Source organism: Gracilinanus agilis, chromosome 4 (assembly GCF_016433145.1).
Source record: "Gracilinanus agilis isolate LMUSP501 chromosome 4, AgileGrace, whole genome shotgun sequence".
NCBI classification, from domain to species: domain Eukaryota; kingdom Metazoa; phylum Chordata; class Mammalia; order Didelphimorphia; family Didelphidae; genus Gracilinanus; species Gracilinanus agilis.
The window spans coordinates 297,127,338-297,149,322 of record NC_058133.1 but is presented as its reverse complement, the minus strand read 5'-3'; the positions used below and the strand labels follow the sequence as shown (position 1 = coordinate 297,149,322).

The 21,985-nt window shown below is 33.3% G+C and overlaps 1 protein-coding gene across 2 annotated transcripts in view; it reads left to right on the top strand.

Annotated features, from left to right (window-relative positions):
- The window catches only part of KHDRBS2 (KH RNA binding domain containing, signal transduction associated 2), a 750,586-nt gene that overhangs the window by 423,104 nt on the left and 305,497 nt on the right, over nt 1-21,985 (top strand). The gene's annotated exons all lie outside the window — the stretch shown is intronic.

Sequence of the window (21,985 nt, the reverse complement as noted above, 5' to 3'; positions counted from 1 at the left end):
TTTATGATGTATTGCATATATACATATATATGTAAATATATATAATACATAGAAAATATATATAAGGAATTTGAAAGCTAGGAGGTATTAGGTTTACAAACACAAGGAGTCCATAACCACTCCTTTAAACACACATACAAACACATGCATGCATGCATGTACATACACACAAAGACACTCACTCACCATGTGCAAGTAAATCAACCTGGACCTCACATTCCTCTTCTGTTAAACAAAGTGGTTACACTAGGTAGCTCTGATCTCTCATGCTCCTCTAGATCCCTGATTCAAGAATCATTGAAATTCTAAAGTAAATATTTTCTCCTATAACACCCGGCTTAATTCTAATTTCTCTGGTCAAATGTACCTACCATCCCTGAAGCAGATCTATTATAGACATTATTTGCTATTCTACAAATTTTCCCCCAGGAAAAGTGTCTTTATTTTGAATGAACCCCTTCATCATAGATACTGTACTTACATAGTCTATTGTTATTGATTCCCAGTAGGCAATAGCTTCAGTCACTGTTTGACTTTCTTTCAGTAAGCTTTATGGGTTGTTTTCCTTATTTTCTTTCTGCCCCTGCTGCTTATCTTCTGTTCACTTTCATGTCCTACACAAGAGCTCTTTTGAGATCCTCATTGCCACCCCCTCAGTTAGCACATTTAGACCATTAAACTCAAATTCCCAGATCTTATTTTTTCTTTTATTGGGCATTGCTTTATCTCTTGGTCTTTGCCAACTGGAATATAGGTGTCTTTGTTTACTCCTTATTGGTGAGTAGCAGCAAAGTGACCTTTCATTGCCATAGGGCTCTGAGGCTATTATGGTATTTTATTGGACTTAAGATGATCCAACTGAGCTTCTCTCAGCCAGCTTAATGGATACCTTTAAATTCTAATTCGTGCCTCAGTCATTTGTCTCTTCTCTCTTTTCCATGGTTTTATTCAAGTTATAAGATGCATTTATCAGACTTCACTAACTCTTCCTTCTCTCAGGGTTTGTTCCTTAAACGTAAAATCTAAACAGCTAGGTGTTTTAGTGGAGCTAGGCATAGAGATGGGTGGTCCTAGTTTCAAATTTGGTCTCAGACTTCCTAACTGTATGACTTTAGGCAAGTCACTTAATTCCTATTGCTTAGCCCTTTCCACTCTTATGCCTTGGAACCAATATACAGTATTGATTTTAAGATAGAAAGTAATTTTTTAAAGAAAGTATATGCTCCAAACACCAATATATTATAGGAAGTGGACTGTAGAACAATTATGTCTTCCATTTTTTGTGTGTGTTTTGTACTTTCTTTTTTAATTTTCACATATTGATATTTGCATATATATTTCCCCTCCCCATAATATAAGAATCTTGAACACAGGAACTACTTAATTCATGCCTTTGTGTCCTCAATGCCTAGAATAGTGTATGACATATATTAGGAGATTAACTAATGGTCATTGATTGACTTTCTTGCCAAAAACCTTAAATTTTGCTTACTTTTTAGGGGGGTTGGGTAAGAGTCACTCAAAACACTGATGTACCATGTCAACTCATTCAACACTAGCAGCCCTTCTTGAAAGAAAAGAATATCTTATTCTGTTAATTGAAAAGTAATTCCCTCTGAAATTTGATTGGAAAGAAAAATTTCCCAGTAAAATAAAATCTATTTATTAAGAGACTAATTATCTTAAGAATTTGGAGTAATAGAGTCACAATGATGTAATATTCTTTATTTCAAGTTGTAATATATTTCAAGATTCATGATCTTTCGAGGTTCTACTGACCACTTGATAACAAATAACAAGGTATGTGCCTAAAATAAAGGAATTAAACTAGCTCTCCCTCACAAGCAAAATATGCTATCATTAAAACATACACAAGTGATTTTTAAAAAGATTGCTTTGTTCTTCATTATTTAAAATTCTAATTTTATTTAAGGTGTTATACCAGCCTCTCCCCAAAACATTGATAATTAAATGCTATATTACCTCTAAATGATGCTTCCACAAAAAATGAAATGACAATAAAAACATACATCTAAATTTTTTACATTATCTATATTACCATCTAAACCTACAAGAATGGGAGTCCTTTGACTCATACATTTCTTTTTTCTTGTTCAGTCATCTACTACTCTTCGTGAACCCATGGAACATAGCTATCCATGGAGTTTCCTTGGCAAGGATACTAGAGTAGTTTACCATTTCCTTTTTGATTTTAGTTGTTTTATTTCTGATTCTCTGTGGCTAATCCCAAAGGATTATGTTTGCTGATTATTCTCTTCCCAGGCAGTCCCATTTGCTTCAGTGGCTATAACTATCATTGTTATGTAGATGATTAGTAGGTCCTTATCTCTAGTTTCTTTAATGTCATGTTTCCAAATACCAACTAGACATCTCCACCTTCATGTCCTGCAGGAAATTCAAATTCCATTTTATTTTGCTGTTATATGTCTGGACAAATTTTTTAAAACCTCAAGGAAATTTTATTGCTGAGTTTTATTGTTATTGAGTAATATCAGTAATGACTGATTCTTTGTGACCCCATTTGGGGTTTTCTTGGCCATTTCCAATTCCATTTCATTTTACGACGAGGAACTGAAGCAAACAGGGTTAAATGACTTACCTAAGTTCAAACAAGTAGTACGTGTGGCTGGATTTGACCTCAGGAAGATGAATCTTCCTTTATCCACTGCACTATATAACTGCTACATCCTAAACTACAAAAAAGTGAAACTTCATTTTTTAGAATTGGTAAGCAATGTGCTTTAAGAGTTGAATTAATACTGCCATATCATTTTTGCCTCATGGGTCCAAAAGGTATATTTTGAAGGACTGCCATTGATTTAGAATCTAAGGGGCAGCTGGATAGCTCAGTGGATTGAGAGCCAGGCCTAGAGATAGGAGGACCTAGGTTCAAATTTGACCTCAGACACTTCCCAGCTGTGTGACCCTGGGCAAGTCACTTGACCCCCATTGCCTAGCCTTTACCACTCTTCTGCCTTGGAACCAATAAACAGTATTGGTTCCAAGACAGAAGGTAAGGGTTTAAGAAAAAAGAATCTATCTTTACTACAGAAATGTGATTTTTAAATTATGTAATTCTGATACATATGTATCATATATACATATATATTTTATTCTACATAATTCAAAATGTATATGATATACAATATATTTATATAATCTTATTCTACTATACATCTACATTAATATATTATATCAATATAATATATATACCTTATGCCACATAATAAAAAATCATAATTCAGTGGTAAAGATGGATTTAGTTTTAAAGATGAAAATAAATATACATGTACACATTTTAAATTAGAGTTGATGAACATACAATAATTTCTTACTTGGATGTTTCATTGTTTCTTAAAGATTGTTATGTCAATAAGGGATAAGGCCTAGAAGGTCTTTTCAAGAGGTAAATGTTAAAAATCTTCCACTGGTGACAGGATAGCTCAACTGATAGATGGTAGATAAAGAAAGAGAGAGAAATGGATGATGAATCAGCAATAGAGAAATAGATTGAAGATCTATAGATAGACAAATAGATACATAAGGTGTTAAGTATTTACTCTGTGCTATACAATGTGCTAAGTGTTTAAGAATCAAAAACAAGTAAACAGAACAGGCTCTCCACTAAAGGAGGTTATATTCTAATAGGAGACGACAAACTTAACGTAGGATATTATGGTCAGAACAGAACCTAAATAAAATCATTTTGTTGACAGTATGTATGAAGACCTAAAATGGGGAAAGATGAGATAGGGAGAACTTTAAGGTAATGGAGATGATGAGGACATAAATACTAATGTTATATCCATGTAAATAGAGAAGAAAGGGTAGATGTGAGATATTTGGGGAAGGTAGAAATAGAAAGATTTGGCAACTGATTGGATAAGTATGGTTAAAAAATGAGGAATCCAAGAAAAAGTCAAGACTATGAATATGCCATGTTGCCTATCTATGACACAGATATTGAAGTCTGGAAAAATATATGTTTGGATGGGAAAAGAATGAATTCTGTTTTGGATTTGCTGTGTTTGAGATATCTCCAGGATATCCAGCTTGAAACATCCAGTATGCAATTAGTGATGCAAGACTGAAGCACTGGAGAGACTGGAAAGTAGATAGAAAGAGATAGATAACTGTGAATCATCAGAGAAATGAAAGTGTTAAAAGAGAAAAGCAGGAGTTTAGGACAAAGTTTCAAATAACATTCTCCTCCTTTGTATCTAATTAGTTGTCAAGTTTTGAATATTCTAACTTTACAGTATACTTAACATCCAACCCCTTTTCTCTACTTTCACAGTTTCATTAGATCATCATCACTTCTCATTTGGCCTAATGCAAAAGCCTTTTAATGGGTCGTCCTACTTCCAGTTTCTCCCTAATAAATCGCTAATATTTACATAGTGCCTATTATTTGCCTGGTGAAGTGTTAAGTATTTTAAAAATATTATCTCATTAGAGCTTCCCAATAACACTGATTTTTACTCTTGAGGAATCTGAGCCAGAAGGCAGCTAGATGGTACAGTGGATAGAGTGCTGGTCCTTGAAGTCAAGAAGACCTGAATTCATATCTGGTCTAAGACACTTACTAGATCTGTGACCTTGGACAAGTTACTTAATCTTCTTTTCCTTCGTTTCCTCATCTGGTAAATGAGCTAGAAAAGGAAGTGACAAACCACTCCAGTGTATTTGCCAAGAAAACCCCAAATGGTGTCACAAAAGAGCCAGACACAACTGAAACAACTGAATAACAGCAAATCTGAGGCAGAGGCTAAAGTAACTTCAAGGTATAACAGATATTTACTATCTTGGGGCCATATTTTAACTCAAGTATTTTAGCCTTAGACCCAACACTCTATCCACTGTGTCACCTAACTGCCCCAATAATAATAAGCTAATAATGACAAGTAATAAACAAAGAAGGACTGATGGTCAAATTGAGGGATGACATACAAATTACCAAAAGGATTAGAACTAGAATGGATCTCAATTGCCATCTCATTTTGGTGGCAAGGAAACTGAGGTCCAGGAAGGAAAAAGGTGACTACTCTAAGATCACATAGATAGCAAATATCAGAGGTAGGAATTATTTCCTTCTACTTATCATTATCTATTTCTTTCTATCCTGTCCCTTCTCCAAAGTCGGTTTTGCTTCCGATCATTCTCTGTCTTAATCTTCCCTCCTTTTTATCAGACCTCTCTATATACCACTAAGATTATTATATTTTCCCCAATGTTAATATTAATTTTTTTCTTCTAGGCTTGATTGACTCAGAGTACTGACTAAGGAGGTTAAAATGACTTCCTATTTGAGTATAACAGACTACAAGGGGTTCCATTTTCTTCAGAGGCTTAAAAGTATAGGTTAAATAACATGATCAAAAAACAATGTGCTCAGCTGAATTCAAATTGATACATTCACTAAAAATCCTTCTTGAAATGCCATTACTCTGGTATAGCTAAGAAAATGTTAATTTGTTGAATGACTTAGTGGAGTGGTACTGGAGCTAGTTCCAGTTCTAGAGAGCAAATTGTTCATTTTTTCATTCAAACCATTTACATCATAGAAATCAACAAATGGTACTAATAAGGGCTTAATGCATTGTTGTGTTGATTGTTTAGACTTTAGAAATTAGTGAAAAAATGTAAATAATGAAAATTAAATTTAAAAATATGTCATACATACATGATTTTGAAGAACTATTTGTTAAACATTTATGAGCATGCCTCTGCCTATGAGTGTCCCATTTTTTTTTCAGTACTTGAACTATATAGAGATTGAGCTGAGTCAGGACTATCCCTTAACAATAGCCCTTCTCTCTCAGGATATTTATTGGACAATATTTTTTGGCACAGGTTCATTTCTTCATAGGGATGAAACAGTCACATGTTATCAGACTTAGCCTGATCAGGTCATGGACCATTTGAAATGACTAATGTGCATGCTGACTTGACCAACCACGTTAATTTTGCTATACTAAAAACATCTTCACAGTACAAATAAGTGAAAACTTTTAGAAGTTAACTATGTAACTTGTAGGGTTTTAACATTAAAAACTGTAGACAATAATCTCCTCAGATTGATTTAAATAATGACCTGCTTAGCAGCAAGGGACTGCAACTAATGATCTCTTGAGATACCTCAAAGAGCAAAAGTACACTGGTTGTGAAGTCCTTATGTAAATAATCTCCTAGGGGACCACAAAAATGATTCCTTATACAATGAGTTACAGCTATAATATTTCATTATTACCCTACCATGGTAATTTATATCAACTTTTTCCTGGAATGTTGTTTATTGCTATCTATACAACCAAGACTTGCATTGTTTTGGTCCATGATATCTAAGGACCTTGAATACTTTTCCTTAATCATAGGGAAATCTAGAACCCAAACTCATGGGCATTATAGTTAGGTTTGCAAAACACTTTCAAAGTACCGGAAACACATACAGATTATCGTCCAAACCATTTGTAATTTGAGTGCATTTCCTGATAGATATGAGGTCATGAATGACATATGTTATCAAAAAAGAAAGTAAATAAGCTGAGTAGGTGGGTGTGAGGAAGGATAAAAGGGAATAAGGAATTATAAGGTGATTGGAGGAGGAAATGAAGGTATGGGAAGGTATTTAGGAGATAAAAGAAATGGGGTATGTAGGAGAGGCAGCTCAAACAGGTTTATTCCCAGAGGCTTGAGACAGAGAATACTGGGAGGAAACTCGGGCCAGTAATAAACATTTAGGCTTGACTCAGGGTTTCTCTAGTTAGTTTCAAAGTCTCTTGAGGGAGGGGTCAAGAGGGCCCCTCCCTGCCAGTCAAACTGATGGCTGGAGGAAGTCTTGAAGGTGGGTACTTCCTGTCAAGATGGATGTGGCAGTTGTCTCAAGAAATAAAGGAAAATGATTCTTTCCTTTTGGCCCTTGTCTTAATTTTCGACACAATATCTCACGACAGGGTTTGAACAGGTAACAAGGGGATTTATTAATACCAGGATCAGTCAGAAGGGGGAGGGGTTCAGGATTTTCTAATTGCTGCTAGGGAGAGGGGCGATGGTGGGGGATGGGTCATAGAAAGGTTTAGACAGAGAGAGTCGGGCTCTCCCAGTCAGGAAGATTTGACTGCCTTTTAAATAAAGTCTTTATCAAACCTAGAGGTAACTTATTTGAGGATACTCCAATTATCTAAAGAAATTAAAATCTACTATGTTCAATCACCAAGCCCTCCCTTCCACCCAGAACCCAAAGGAAAATCAGGGAAGGGGAGGGATGGAGATGGGCGATCAGGGAGAGGTCCAGAGAAATGAGATAGGTCCAAATTTCCCCAAAACAAAATAAGCGCAGGCCAAGGCCAAAGCAATTAGGCCAAAGCCGAAAGGCCAAAGCAAAAGCCTCCAGCCACAGCAAAAGCCAGAAGGCAAAAGCCTCGTCAGTTCGAACTACACTTCTATTTATCGCTTTAAGTTCTAACTGACTTTCTGAACATTCTAAGATATTTAACTGACGTTTTATGACCGTTAGAAATTACAGAAGCAAAAAGTTTCTGTTAGCCACCTTGCATTACACATATGAATTCTATTATAGTTCTTTTCACAAAGTAATACAGGATAAATATATTTTGAAAGCTAATGTAAAAATTATTTTTAAAATTTTTAAATTTAAATTTAAAAAATTAAAAAAAAACCCTGTGGGTAAGTGTGTTCAAAATCCCAAATAATTTCATTGCAGTTCTTTAGAGAATAATCCATTAACAAAAAGAGAATTGTCTCTGTATAAGTCCCAAATTTTATCCAAAGTGACCATGCTGTAGATATTTCAATACCACTGTGTAGGTTGTGCAACTTTTTTCCCCACTCTAATATAAAAAATATATATATATATATGATATACACATGTTACATATATACACACAGATATATACATAGATAGATATACATATATATATCATAAAACCCATGCATATATACAGATTATGTATATACATATATATAATACATAGATATGTGTATGTATAAATATATATACAAACATATAAACATTTTCATTGTGCAGAGGATCTATTTCCCTATCTGGCATATAACTTTAGAATAAGGCAGAGACTTGAGAAAGTATTTAGGCTAGTGACCTTCTTTTACAGAAAAATAAAATGAGACTTGGAAAGGTTAAGTGACATTTAGGATTTGCACCCAATTCCTCTAACTCCAAAGTTAGTGCTTTTTGTACTGTTTCCTGTTGATGGGAATTTGCACTCTAAAGCTATCATTTACTCTAACAATACAATATCTGTGGAAAAGGCAGTGATTAAAACACACAAGCTAGTGGCTGCAGAAGTGTGTTGTATCACAAAATTTTCCCAACTGAGATTTAAGATTCTGGTTCTGATTCGATGTACTACAAAATTTTAATCGTCTATTTAGATCTCTGTTTACTCAACTATAAAATAGAACATGAGGCTAACTGCTCTTCAAAGTCTCTTCCAGTTCTAAACTTCTTTGATTTTGACACATCAATTGAATTTTTTAAGAATTGGTTTCCTACAATTACATTTCATTTCCTAGTTTCTCTTAGCCACACAAATACGGTATTGTTGAACTCATAGCTCATAGACTAAATTGATCACTACTAATGAAATAGGAAATGATATTCAAGTGTAGTTTATGTATTAGAAAATACAGCTAAATTTTGCCATAGCATTCAAATATGGGGATGGGATGATCAATATGCAGCCCCTAAGTATATGTTATATTGAAATAGAGCTCCTATATTGATGAATAATACTTTATGAAATATCTTTTCTCTAATCCAAATCATATGCTATATTTTATTTTAAAATAATTAAAAATTTTAAAATGATAGCTATGTAAAATATGGACATATATTAATTAATATTTTATTTTAAAGAAGTTGAAATAGAAAATGTATCTGAAATGATTTCTTAAAAAAATTCAGTATGGTTGCTTCTGATATAATGAAATGCTGAATTATATAACTCTTACCCAATTCTAATTTGAAGGCAGAATTCCAGGTCTTTAGTTTCAATATAATGGAAAGGCGAGGCTTTTTGCATAATAAAAAGGGAGCTACCTTATTAAGTATTTTCCAATATTTAGACTGGAAATCAAAAAATTTAAAATGACAAGAGTCCCTATCTTCAAAGAGTTTACAATCCAGTTGGGGAATCAATCACTACATAAATTATTGTTGAAGGTGAAATGTGATAAAAACAAAAGGAAAATCATAGAAAAACTGCAAAATTGGAACTTGGTAAAAAAACAACTATCCACCACCATAGAGGGAACTGACATTCTGCATTCAGATTGAAGCATACTATTTTTTACTTTCTTTCCTTCACAAATTTTTCTTTTTTAATAACCTGACAAAAATGGAAATATGTATTATATGATAACATATCTACAACCTATATTATATTACCTGCCTTGTTGAGGAGGCAGGGTTTGGAATAAGGAAGAGAACATGGACTACAAAATTTCAGAAAAGGATTTTTAAAAATTACATCAACATGTATTCTGGAAGAAGGCAAAAAAAAATTCAGATACCTAAAAGAGTTATAAGAATAAGGTTGGAGAAATAACTTGGTATTCAAATTAAAATTTCAGAAAGGAGATGAAACTGACATGGGTTTTGGGGGGAAAGTCAAAATGATTTTGATGTTGAATTATCATTTGTTTTCTCCCATTTAAAAAATAGCCTTTACCATAGGTTAAGTGAGCAGATATTGTAAAGTCTTCAGTCTTTCTCATAATGAGAAACCAAATTTAATTAATCTTTTCCTTTCTTACCCCCATTTCACTATAATTTCTTTGGCATATGTATCTCCCTGAGAATCAACTTATGAACAACAGATCTGTTGCTATTCCATAATATGTAACGCTTAGAGATTTACCTGGGGATCGACAGAGGTTAAATTACTTGCATATGTTTCCAAATCCAACCAGCATTTAAGATGTGCCAGACTTGTATTCAGATCTACCTGGCCATCTACTATACCATAGTGACTCACTCTTCTAAATGTTTCATGAAACAAAAAAATTAAGATTGAAGTAACTGATTTCCACTTGAAAAAAGAGCTTTCTTAGATAGGAACAGGTTAAGTCAATGATGAAAAAGTTACAAAAGCATGACATGAAATATATTCAACTTTCAAACATCAACTATACTTTAGCAATTATAATTGCCATATTTTATGCTCACAGTTATAATTTAGTAGAGTGCTTTTTGTATGCTTTTTCTTCTCAAGGCCCCAGGGAACCCTCATTTTAACATAAATCCTCTTCAGAAATAAACGTCTATTGTCTGCACAGCTTTCAGCATCAAGAAATTCAAATAAACACACATTTATTATTTATACTTAGGTCTGAATGGGATCTGTCTGAATTCTGTTTAAAAGGCATAAGAGAAAATTTTTTGCCACTACAAGTTAGCTGTGCAAAATCATCCACATAAATTGCTTTCTGTACATATTAACCCAGTATAAAAGCTTTCATAAGTATATTACATAAGAGTAGATTACTTATGTATTGTAACTTCATATAATTTAGAGATTTGTAGCTCGAGGAGCCCTCAGAAGTCATATAGTTTAAATCTCACATTTCAAAGATGAGGAGATTGAAGCTTAGAAAAGTTTAAATGATTTCCTCAAGGTCACACAGATGGTAAGTGGCAATGTCAGAATCCGAACCCAGGTCCTCTTACTACATTTTCAGGATTATTTGTAATATGCTACAAGATCTTCTTAATCTTCCTATTTGCATATCATGTTGATTATAAAAGCTACTGAGATACTCAAATTTTTTCAGCTTAACTATCCACAATGAAAAGACAAAAGAGACAATAAATAGCTATTATCTAGAGTATTTTATGTAACTGGATACACACAATCAATCAATCAATCAACCAATTCATCTATCCATCTATCCGTCCATCTGTCTGTCTGTCTCTGTTTATATTATGTCAATATATATGTCTATCCAAGATGTCCCAAAAGACTTAGTGAGGTTTAAAGCTATTAAATTATTAAAGATATTTAACTACTAAAGCATTTATAACATATGTTTGTGTGTATATTCATAGATATATTTATACACAATTATATATGTGTGTGTGTTTATCCATCTATTCTATGTATATGAATATATATATACATAGACATGTTATACAAAGGCAATGGATACATGCTTGGCAAGACTATACAGGTGACAGTATATTACCAACACAGAATTGTGACATAAGACATAATTGAAAAGGTGTACAAGAGAAAGAGATGAGCTTGTCACGTAATAAGAAAGGGGGAGTAACTGAAGAGCAGCTATTGTTGATTTCTGGCACTCATATAATGTGATGAGATCTAGATGATTCCCGCTGTCCTCCTCCCACATGTTAGGTGATGGGAAAGAAGATGATAAAACACAGCTAGATTCAAATTACCACTAGTGGAAGATAGACCTGTATCCTTGAGATAATGCTTTTATCAAGGCATTTCATTCTTCATCCTGACAAGTTTATTCCTCATTCATTTTAATCCAATTTAATTCATTTCAGCAGACATTTATTATTTCCCCAATTAGAGTGCAAATCCTTTGAAGGCAGGGATCTTGCCTTTTACTTCTCAATAGCTCTAAATCTAACACACTAACTTTAAGCACTCTGTACATGTCTGTTATTAACTAAGAAGAATTCAAGTAAAATAAATCATTTACTCTAAAATATTGTAACATAAGAGAACTGAGTTGTTCCTCACACAAGCTAAGTCAAGAACAGAATCAGAGGAAAAACATCCTTTAAATAACAGCATGAGTTTATTATCAACATGTTGGTACAAACTAACACAAAAACTACATATCAAGTGTCTCTATAACACAGTAGGTAGCACATTAGTCTCATAAGCTGCAGGTCCTGAGTTCGATCCCCGAAAGGGGGATGTGGAACAATGGGAGAAGCTTCTAAGGCAAAAGAATCACTTAGCTTTTACCTTGGGGTCCATTATTCAGATTATTCAGTCTGCAACTACTAGTCTTAGATTCCCTTCAAGGTGGATTCTTACTGGAACAGGGAACAGGGAACAGGCACAAAGCTTTGGGGGTCTCCAACCTACAAGCTATTCCTAAAACTTGGGGATAATCATAACCCACCAGGCCACAAGTTTGTGATCTCTAGATTCCGTGTAGACACATTATAACATACAGAAGATTGTTCTAGGTGCTAGGAAAGACATAAATTTTAGATATGATATTGTCCTTGCTCTCAAGGGACAATATTAACCTATGACTGAGATAAGACTAAGATAATATTTATAAGCTAAAACTAAGACACTAATAAAGGCTGTGATGAGTCAAAATAAACCATGATAGGTATATTAGAAATTTACCCCCCAAAATGGCATATGTTTATATTTTAAATTGGAGGCATTAGGGAACATTTGCTGAAGGAAGCATTTCAGTTGAACTTTAAATGATATGTAGATATTTAACAAGTGAACAGGATGATGTAGAACATTATAGGATCAGTCAAAAAAAAAAAGACACAGTGGGAAATAAAGGAATATGACTTGTATTCCAGGAGCAGAGTTGTTCAATTTGACTGGAGTATAGAGTATATGAAAATAAGCAATATGTTATTTGGCTAGAAAGTTAGGATCATGAATCTTGCATAGTAGTTTTAGGATTTTGCCCTTTATTTTTTAGGTAATTGGAAACCATTGTATTCTTCTGAATAGAAGAATAGATTAATCATAAATGTAAAAATATTATTTTAACAGATATATATGTATAAATGTTTCTTTATTACTCTCATACTTCCCTGAGTAAATATAATCTATATAGCCATATGAGTATGACTCACTTGCTTTTGATAGTATGGTTTCATATCATATATGTTTCTAGAACCAAACAGTTTGTCTTTTTCTTAGCAATAAATTCTTTTCAAATTGAATTGAAATGTCCACTCTTTTATCTCTGGAGCTTAGAGTTCTTGAGTTAAGTAACATTTGCTTTAGATAAAATAATATTTTGTTTTTATATATCCATGAATCCCTTAACAAAGGAAAGCATAGAGTAAAATACTCTTGATGAATTTTGCAAGAAGAAAGAAAGGAAAAGAAAGGAAAGGAGAGAGAAAGAGAGAGAGAGAGAGAAACATACAGAGAGACAGAGAGACAGAGAGAGATTATCCTCTTAACTTGTACTGGAGGGTATTGTAAAAATAGACTATGACCCTTTGCCTTTATCATTGGAAAGGAATACTATAGGTCTGTTAAACAGTTGTTTTTCACATTTATGTGAGTGTTAAATGAAATTAAAAGATATACTTGTTATCTTACAAATTATCCATTTTTCTCTGACCTGAATACCTTATCTTTTAGCAGGTTGCTTAATCAAATGCTCAACCAGTTGTGATTTCTTTCTTCCTGTATATAGTACCAAGCCATTAAATCATTAACATTTAAAGAGTAGTTGCATATACTTGCCACAGTGCTAGGTGCACTTTGGGAGGAAGAAAAATCTAAGATATGGTCCTCACTCGCATTCTACCTAGGGAGGCAAAATATAAATCAGATAGAGAACAATTAAAAGCCACATAAGTGTTCCTAAAATGTGAGAAGTTGTAAATAATGTGACATGAGGACATGCAAAATACTTCATGGAAAGAGGTTATTCAAGAAAATCTTTTTGATGATGTTAACTCCATGGGATTTGGAGTAAAAAAGCTGCAACTTGATTTATCACAAATGGGAAAGGAGGATGTCTCAATTTGGGGAGATTAAGGTTTTATAAGCAATTAAGAGAGGAGTCAATTTGGTATGAGCTAGAGTATTGAATTTAGTGTCAAATGGTTCTAATCCTCCCCCTGACCCTTACTTGCAGTGTGAGTTTAGGAAAGTCAATCATATTCTCAAAAGCTTCAGTTTCCTCACCTAAACTAAATGAGAAGGCTTTGACTAGCAGTATGCTGATAAATATTTAATAATGAGGAAGAAGAAGAAGGAGGAGGAAGAGGGAAAAGAAAAAATAGAAAAGAAATTATCGAGGACAAATTTTCAAGATTAATCTGCAATATTAAAATGGCTTTCATTAATTTCCCAAGTATAGTAATTAACAAAATGATAAATCAAGATCTCATTTGTATTCTTTGTCTATTTCTCAAGACTAAATGTTCATACTAAAAATTTAACAACCAATGCTGGCATTCCACCTGGGTTAAGAACATCACTCCCTATGATCTTTTGGCAAATTTGCCTAGTAACCAAAATTCTGATGCCATCTAGAAGGTATGATAAAGTGCATCAGTGTGCAGTGGAATAGACACTGCAGTTGTGGTCTGAAAGACTGCATTCAAATACTGACATAAGTACTGGCTCTTATTTCTTGGTTAATCTCATCTTGTCAAAAATCCAAAAGTGCTTGAAAAGGATAGCAGTCAGAGGAAAATATTTATTTCATTGTTTTTGTTTATTTGTTTGTTGTTGCTGCTATTGTTTTTGGCAAGAACAATTTGTTAAGACTAGCATGGCATTGTAGATAATATATGCACTTTGGAGTCAGAGGAAGAGAACCTAAATTTAAATCCTGACTTTCTTAGCATTTGGGTGACCATGGGCCAGAGAGTGATATAGTGTTTGCATCTAGTCTCAGAAGTGCTCCAGAGATACCATAAACCAATATTAGGAAACAGAAAGCCTATGAAGCAAATTAACTTATTTTATTTTATTTTTTTATTTTTTAGAAAAATTTTGCATGGTTACATGATTCATGTTCTTATTTTACCCTTCACTCCCCAACCCACCCCCCATAGCCAATGCGCATTTCCACTGGTTTTAACATGTGCCATCTATCAAGACCTATTTCCATATTATTGATAGTTGCATTGGTGTGGTCATTTCGAGTCTACATCCCCAATTATGTCCGCATCAACCCATGCGTTCAAGCAATTGTTTTTCTTCTGTGTTTCCACTCCTGTAGTTTGTAGCAAATTAACTTTAATGAAGCTAGATATAAAACAAAATGTATTTAGGGAAAATCATGATAAGTGGTTAGCTAGTTTCTAGGTTGGAATTGGGCGTATGGCTGGAGCCCTGAAAGGAATGAGGTGGCTTCTCCCATGACCAGTAAAAACTAGTGGGATTTTTATAGGATTCTTATCTAGGTGTACCACTAACAGACATTAAAGGGAGAGAGAGGATGGACTTGGAGACTGGTGCTGATTTATACTGGTGGGAAGGGGAAAGACTGGGGGAATTGAACTCTTTTGACATACTCCAACTCCCTAGCCAGCTATGGATCTCATTGTTACTGGTCAGAATTTTTTTTTACATTTCTGAGGCTCTATTTCAGTAAGGAGACAGAAAAAACTGCTGTTTAATTTATGCATAGTCATATTGTAGCTTAAGAAATTAATTTGGGGAGCTATATAAAACATGTATGTGTTTTGGTTTCAGTTTCTACCTGTCTTAAAAGAGAAGATTGCTTTGTAAAGTCCTATCCAACTCCAAATCTGTGGTTCTTTTAGAATAAAGAGGGAAACAACCTATAATGAGATGAAGTGATTTTTTTCAAGGATTAAGAGAGATAATGAAACTGAGCAGGTAAAAAGACTCAAGGTTCCATTTAACTTATTCCAATGTTCATGGGAAAGAGTTCATGCAGCTGAAATTTGATTCAATCTAAAAAAGTTACACATGGACCTGGATACTGGAGATGAATAAGGACAAATGAAATAATGCTCCTTCAAGGAATTTATGAGGAATTGGTAATGGTGGCAGGAATTGTAGAATTGAGAACAGGTAAGCTACAATAATTTGAGCTGCGAGGACAACAAAAACTGACAATTTTTGTGACCATGTAGGGAAGATTTCACAGAATTGTGAATTATTCACAAAATATGTGAATAAATTGACATTTATGGAGAATTTTTAAGGTAAATAAGTATTAGGAGAAATGAAGATAAGAAAAAAGAGCTCATTCCAATCATGGAAAATGAAGTGCAAAAGAATGGAGATAGGAGATTTGTTTTAGAGTTGTCCCAGAGAGAAAATTGATGAACTTGGATTGTGAACTAAAGTATAATTTTCTCTTTCATCATATATACTTTTGTGTAACAAAAATATTATGGAATATGTTTTGAATGTTTTCTCACATATAATTGATATCATTTTGCTTGTTTTCTGAATAGGTAAAAAGGGGCTGGAAGGAAGGACAAAATTTTGAACTCATTTTTTTAAAAAAGACATGTTAAACATATTTTTAAATAGAGAAAAAAATAAATTGTTTTTCTTAATTTCCTTCCCTTTTGTTTGTTTTTTATTGTGTATTTCACTATCTTTTGAGCTGCTGGGTTGAGTGTCATTCTTGGTTTGGTCTTTTGTTCCTTCAGTGCCAGGACATAGACATGATCAAAAAAACTTGAATGATTATGATGTTTTTACTGATAAAGAAGCTAGCTGACATTTTGCAATTGAATGCAATAACTTATTACCTTGAAACATTGCCCCATGGAAGCCTTCTAAGTGGTAATAACCATATAATTAAGGGATTTTCTCACTTTTTGAGATATGAAATCCTTTAGCAGTGAAACCTATGAACTTTAGAAAATAAAGTTTTTAAATTCATGAAATAAAATGCATGTAAGACTACAAAGGAAATCAGTGATTGGTTTCCTAAAGATGTTTTTGTTTTTCTAAAGGGAGAAAGGAATAGTCCCTATTATTCTTACTTTCAGCTTCCATGTACACTGTTAGACAGTTACATAGGACTTCTTGCTGTAACTCTCACATGACATGATATCTTTTGAGTCTGCTTTTGCACTGGTTGTCCCACATGCCTAGAATGCTCTCACTCCTCACAGCTGCCTCCTTCTCCTTTAGCTTCCTTCAAGACTCTCTTCAGATTCTACCTTCTGTCAGAGACCTTTCCCATTCAGCTCACTCACTGCTAATGCCTTTCCCTGGAGATTACTTCCAATTTAACCTGAAAATCTAATATAAATAGCTGTTTTCATTTTGTTTCCCCCTTTAGAATGTGTGAGTTTTGTGAATAGGGACTATTTTGGTGTACTTTACTTCCCTAGCACTTAGCATAGTGCTTTGCACATATAAGCACTTAATGAATGCTTGTTGATTAGCAAATATTGTGAAATAAAGTGGTATTGAAAAATTATGCAATATAATATGATACAGGTTGCCTAAAACAGTGATGGGCAACCTTATTGAGCTTGGTGTGTCAAAATTAGCCAAAAAATCAAGCATAAATCTGGTGGTGTGTCAATTTGAGAAAAAAAACCCATAATATCACAATATTTATAGTTCAAATAACAAAAAAGTATAATTGTAATGCATGACTGTATTTAATAAACCAAAATGGGTAAATTAACATAGGTAGAATTGTCATCTATGGTGCACAGAGTGACTACACTACACTATAGCAAATGTTTCATCCTCGGCATGCAGCCCCATACTTCTCTGTATGCTGCCACATGCTGCCACATGTCATCAAAAATGGCTATGCATGTCAGTGCTGACATGCATGTCATAGGTTTGCCATCACCAGCCTAAAATGATAAAAATGTGAAATGTCAAATGTTATGGGGATGTGGAAAAATTGGGATACTAATACACTGTTAGTGGAAGTATGACCTGATCCCATAATTTTGGAGAGCAATATGATGTTATCCTCAGAGATATAAAACTATGTATACCTTTTTTTAAAAATTTGTTAGTTATTTTCTTTTTCCCCCTATTTTTATTTAGAATATTTTTCCATGGTTACATGAAAAATGATTCCTCCCCTCCCCCAACCCCCCTAGAGCTGACAAGCAGTTCCTCTGGGTTTTACATGTATCATTGTTCAGAATCTATTTCCATGGTATTCATATTTGCAGTACATTGATCTTTTAACATCAAAACCATAATCATATCCTTATTGAACTACATGATCGATCATATGTTTTTCTTCAGCATTTCTGTTCCTACCATTCTTTTCTCTGGATATGGATAGCGTTCTTTCTCATAAGTCCCTCTGGATTGTCCTGGATCAGTGCATTGCTGCTAGTAGAAAAAGTCTGTTACGTTTGATTGTGCCATAAAATATCAGTCTCTGTGTACAATGTTCTCATGGTTCTACTCCTTTCACTCTGCATCACTTCCTGGAGGTTGTTCCAGTTCACATGGAATTCCTCCAGTTTATTATTCCTTTCAGCACAATAATATTCCATCACCATCAGATACCACAATTTGTTCAGCCATTCCTCAATCGATGGAAACCCCCTCTGTGTATACCTTTTAATCCAGCAATACCACTATTATTTTTGTTTCCTAAGATAATGAGGGGAAAAGGTAAAAAATATCTGTGTTATAAAATATTTATACCAGCTCTCTTTGTGTGGTGGCAAAGAACTGGAAATTGAAGGGATGCCAATCAATTGGGGAATGACTTAACAAGTTGTGGCATAAAATTGTGATGGAATATTATTTTGCCTTAAGAAATAACAAGCAGGTTAATTTAAAAAAAATGGAAAATTTTACATGAAATTGTGAAGAGTGAAATGAGCATAACCAAGAGAACATTTTATATAGCAAAAGAAATATTATTTGAACAATGACTTGTGTCTGCTAACTTCTAGATAAAAAAATTAATAGAAATAAGCAAAATAAAGTTTTTTATTTACACATATATCCTTTTGTCAAGTGATACCTTCTCTAGTAGGGGGAGGAAAGGAAAGAGTTAATTGGATAGTTTAATGTAACTCAGAAAAATAAATACATTTAAATACAGAAGTAATATATATAAATTTAATACATTTAATTATATAATGTATTTAATATATGTGTAATATATGTATGTTAATAATATATGTAATATATGTATATATACATTTGGTACATTAAAATACATTAATAAATACATTTAAATACATAAGCAATACAGACATACATATATATGAATATGTATATTCACAGATCACAGTTTAAGAAAACTGGATCTAGACCAATCCCTTCATTTACATAGAAGGAACCACCATCCCTGCAGTTCAAGTGACATGCCTATGATCACACTGCTTATTAATATAGAGCTACAACTAAATTTAGTCTCCTGATTTCTTCACTCAATACTTTTGTTCCTAATAGATTAAATTTCCTGCTGAGAACTATTTTACAAGCAGTGGATCTGGATTTTAATCTGGACTTTTCCATTTTTGTGCTTCATGACCTCAAACCAGTTAGTTCTACTTTCTATGCAAAAGTTTCTCACCTGTAAAATGAAAATATTGACCTTGCCCACTCAAGAGTATTGAGGGCCATAAAATAGGTTATTATGAAATGTCTTTGAAAACAGCAGGTCACTATGAATTGAAGGCAGAGGTATTACTTGTCCCAGTAGGCAATAATGATTCTAAGATATTCTGGTAACATCTAGTGTGTTTTATAAAGCTCAGAGATTCTATGATCCTACTTTTTAAATCATTTTTTTTCCTGTTCATGGTTGCATGACATGCTACTTCTCTTATTTGTCTTTCATTGTGACCAGAGCACAGAAAAGAATAAAACTATCTCCTCATTTTAGTGAAGTACCTATTGACTTAACAGATCAAAATATATGAACTCTATAATTCACTTCAAGAATTTCTTTCTTTCAAGTAGAATTGATCTAAATAAACACAATGCATGAAATATTGGATTTATGTTCCAATTCCATGATTTCCAAGTTATTTGAGCCTATCCTCCCACTAGTAGCATACTTAGACTAAAGAGACACTGAGAAAATTGTCTTGAATGGATTTGTAGCATTGAATAGTATGGTGAAAATGGGCTTTACATCATAAAAGGCTTTGAAAGTTGACTACAAATATATATTTTCTCTATTTTCCCTTTTGAAAAGCAGCATGATAATGATAGAGAGTCAGCATTAAAGGCATGAAAAAATGGATTCAAGTTCCATCTCTAAGGCAAACTTTTGTTTTATGACCTTGAGTGTGTTATTTCACCTCTTGACAACCCAGACAAGTTTTTGCAATTAAGTTACAAATCTATTGTTTCCCACACCAGTTAAGTTACAAGACTGAATGATATTTTTAAAAATAATTTTTATTAATAAATTGCCAAATACAGTAAGAAAGGCAGAGTTTTTCAACCTTCTTTTGATTTTTTGGAAACAGTGTGTACATGGCAAAGTCATTGAACCTCTCTCAGTATTAGTTATTTACTCTATGAAATGGTAATAATGTATGTGGATATATGGAACCGAAACCCACATGGTTGGTGAAACAATTGTGACAAAAAGCTCTGCAAATTTTAAAACAGTATGAAAATCCTGATCATTATTTTTACTACTATTATTTTCCACTCAAGACTATTGTAAAGCAAAAAAGCTTAAGGTAAAATCAGGGAATATAGGTAGCACAGTGGATAGACATAGTGCTGTGTTTGGAATGAGAAAGAGCAATTTTAAATTTAGCCTCAGTCACTTAGCCCCATTGCCTTAGTTTCCTCATCTATAAAAGGAAATGAAGAAGGAAATGGCCAACCACTCTAGTATCTTTTCCAAGAAAACCCCAAATAATATCATGACTAAATAACAACAAAGTTAAAATTATTAGACTTGAGGCAAGGAAGTTTATGGTATATTAAAAATAATTCTACCATTATATAAAACAAAACAAAATTAGTTATTGAATAGTAAATAAATTTAGATTCAATTGAATAAATATTTATTAAGTATCCAAAAAGAAGCTTCAATACATTAGGTATGGTATATATAAAAAAAAAAACAAACAAAAAAAAACCATCTGCTCTTGCCTTTAAGGACCATTCATTCAAATGTTGCAGAGCTATTAAATAAAAATGTCTTACTCTTTTTTGAAATTTCCTTTTTTCATAGCTGAAGGTATCATTGAAATTTAAAAAGGAAAATCTCCACTTTTCAAATCACTTTGTATTCAATGACTTTTTGAACATGGAATCCAATTTAAAAATGATAATTCCTGTATAAACTACTCCCAAACTGTCTTTATTAGAAAAATAAATTAATATTATTGAAATTCTACTTAAATCTATGCTGATCTGTACATATAAATTAGGTACTGATTTTCGTCATGCATAAAATAACAAATCTAAGCATTTCTTTTCTTTATTTTCCATAATTTTAGTGCCTTTTCCTTTTTTTATTTAAACCCTAACCTTTCATAAGGTAACTAAGTTACTAAGTATTGGTTCCAAAGCAGAAGCATAGTAAGGTCTAGGCAACTGGGGGTTAGGTGACTTGTCCAGGGTCACAAAGCTAGGTTTAAAGCTAGACTTGAACCTAAGAGCCCCACCTTTAGGCCTGGCTCTCAATCCACTGAGCCACCTAGTTTCCCCCTTTCTTTCATCTATCCTGAAAATGAACACTTTGACACGCTCAAAATTATGTTACCTACATAATAGAACTTTTTTTGTATTCATAGACCAGTTAACATTTTCCCCTCAATTTTTGTTTTCTTCAATCTCATTTCCACTTCTTGAAGTCCAATTATATTGGCTTCACTATTCTTAATAGAAATAGATCATAACTCTACTAATTTTGAAAATATAGTTGTAAATGAATGTTCCTTTTATGTGGGAGTACTTGAGAGAAGTAGATTAGATAGATAATTGTTATTTCAGAGAAAGATTGGAGATATAGTCTAGGAACTGAAGATATATTGGAAGTGGAGGAAGAAAAAACAATGCCAATTAGCCATATGGTTATATCTAGGAAGTCCAGTTATTGAGCAGGGGAGAGAGTTGAGAGAGAGCAGTTGAAGAGATCAGATATAGAGGCCTGGAAATGGATAACCCAGATTAGAGGAAAAAAATAATCCACTCAAACTGTTGGAGTTGAGCTGCTTAGCACATACTCTTTCTCTTATGCATTATTCATTTCTGCTCCACTTTTAAAGTGTAGGTGTGTGCTTTTACTACTGCTACAAATGATAGTTTCTTTA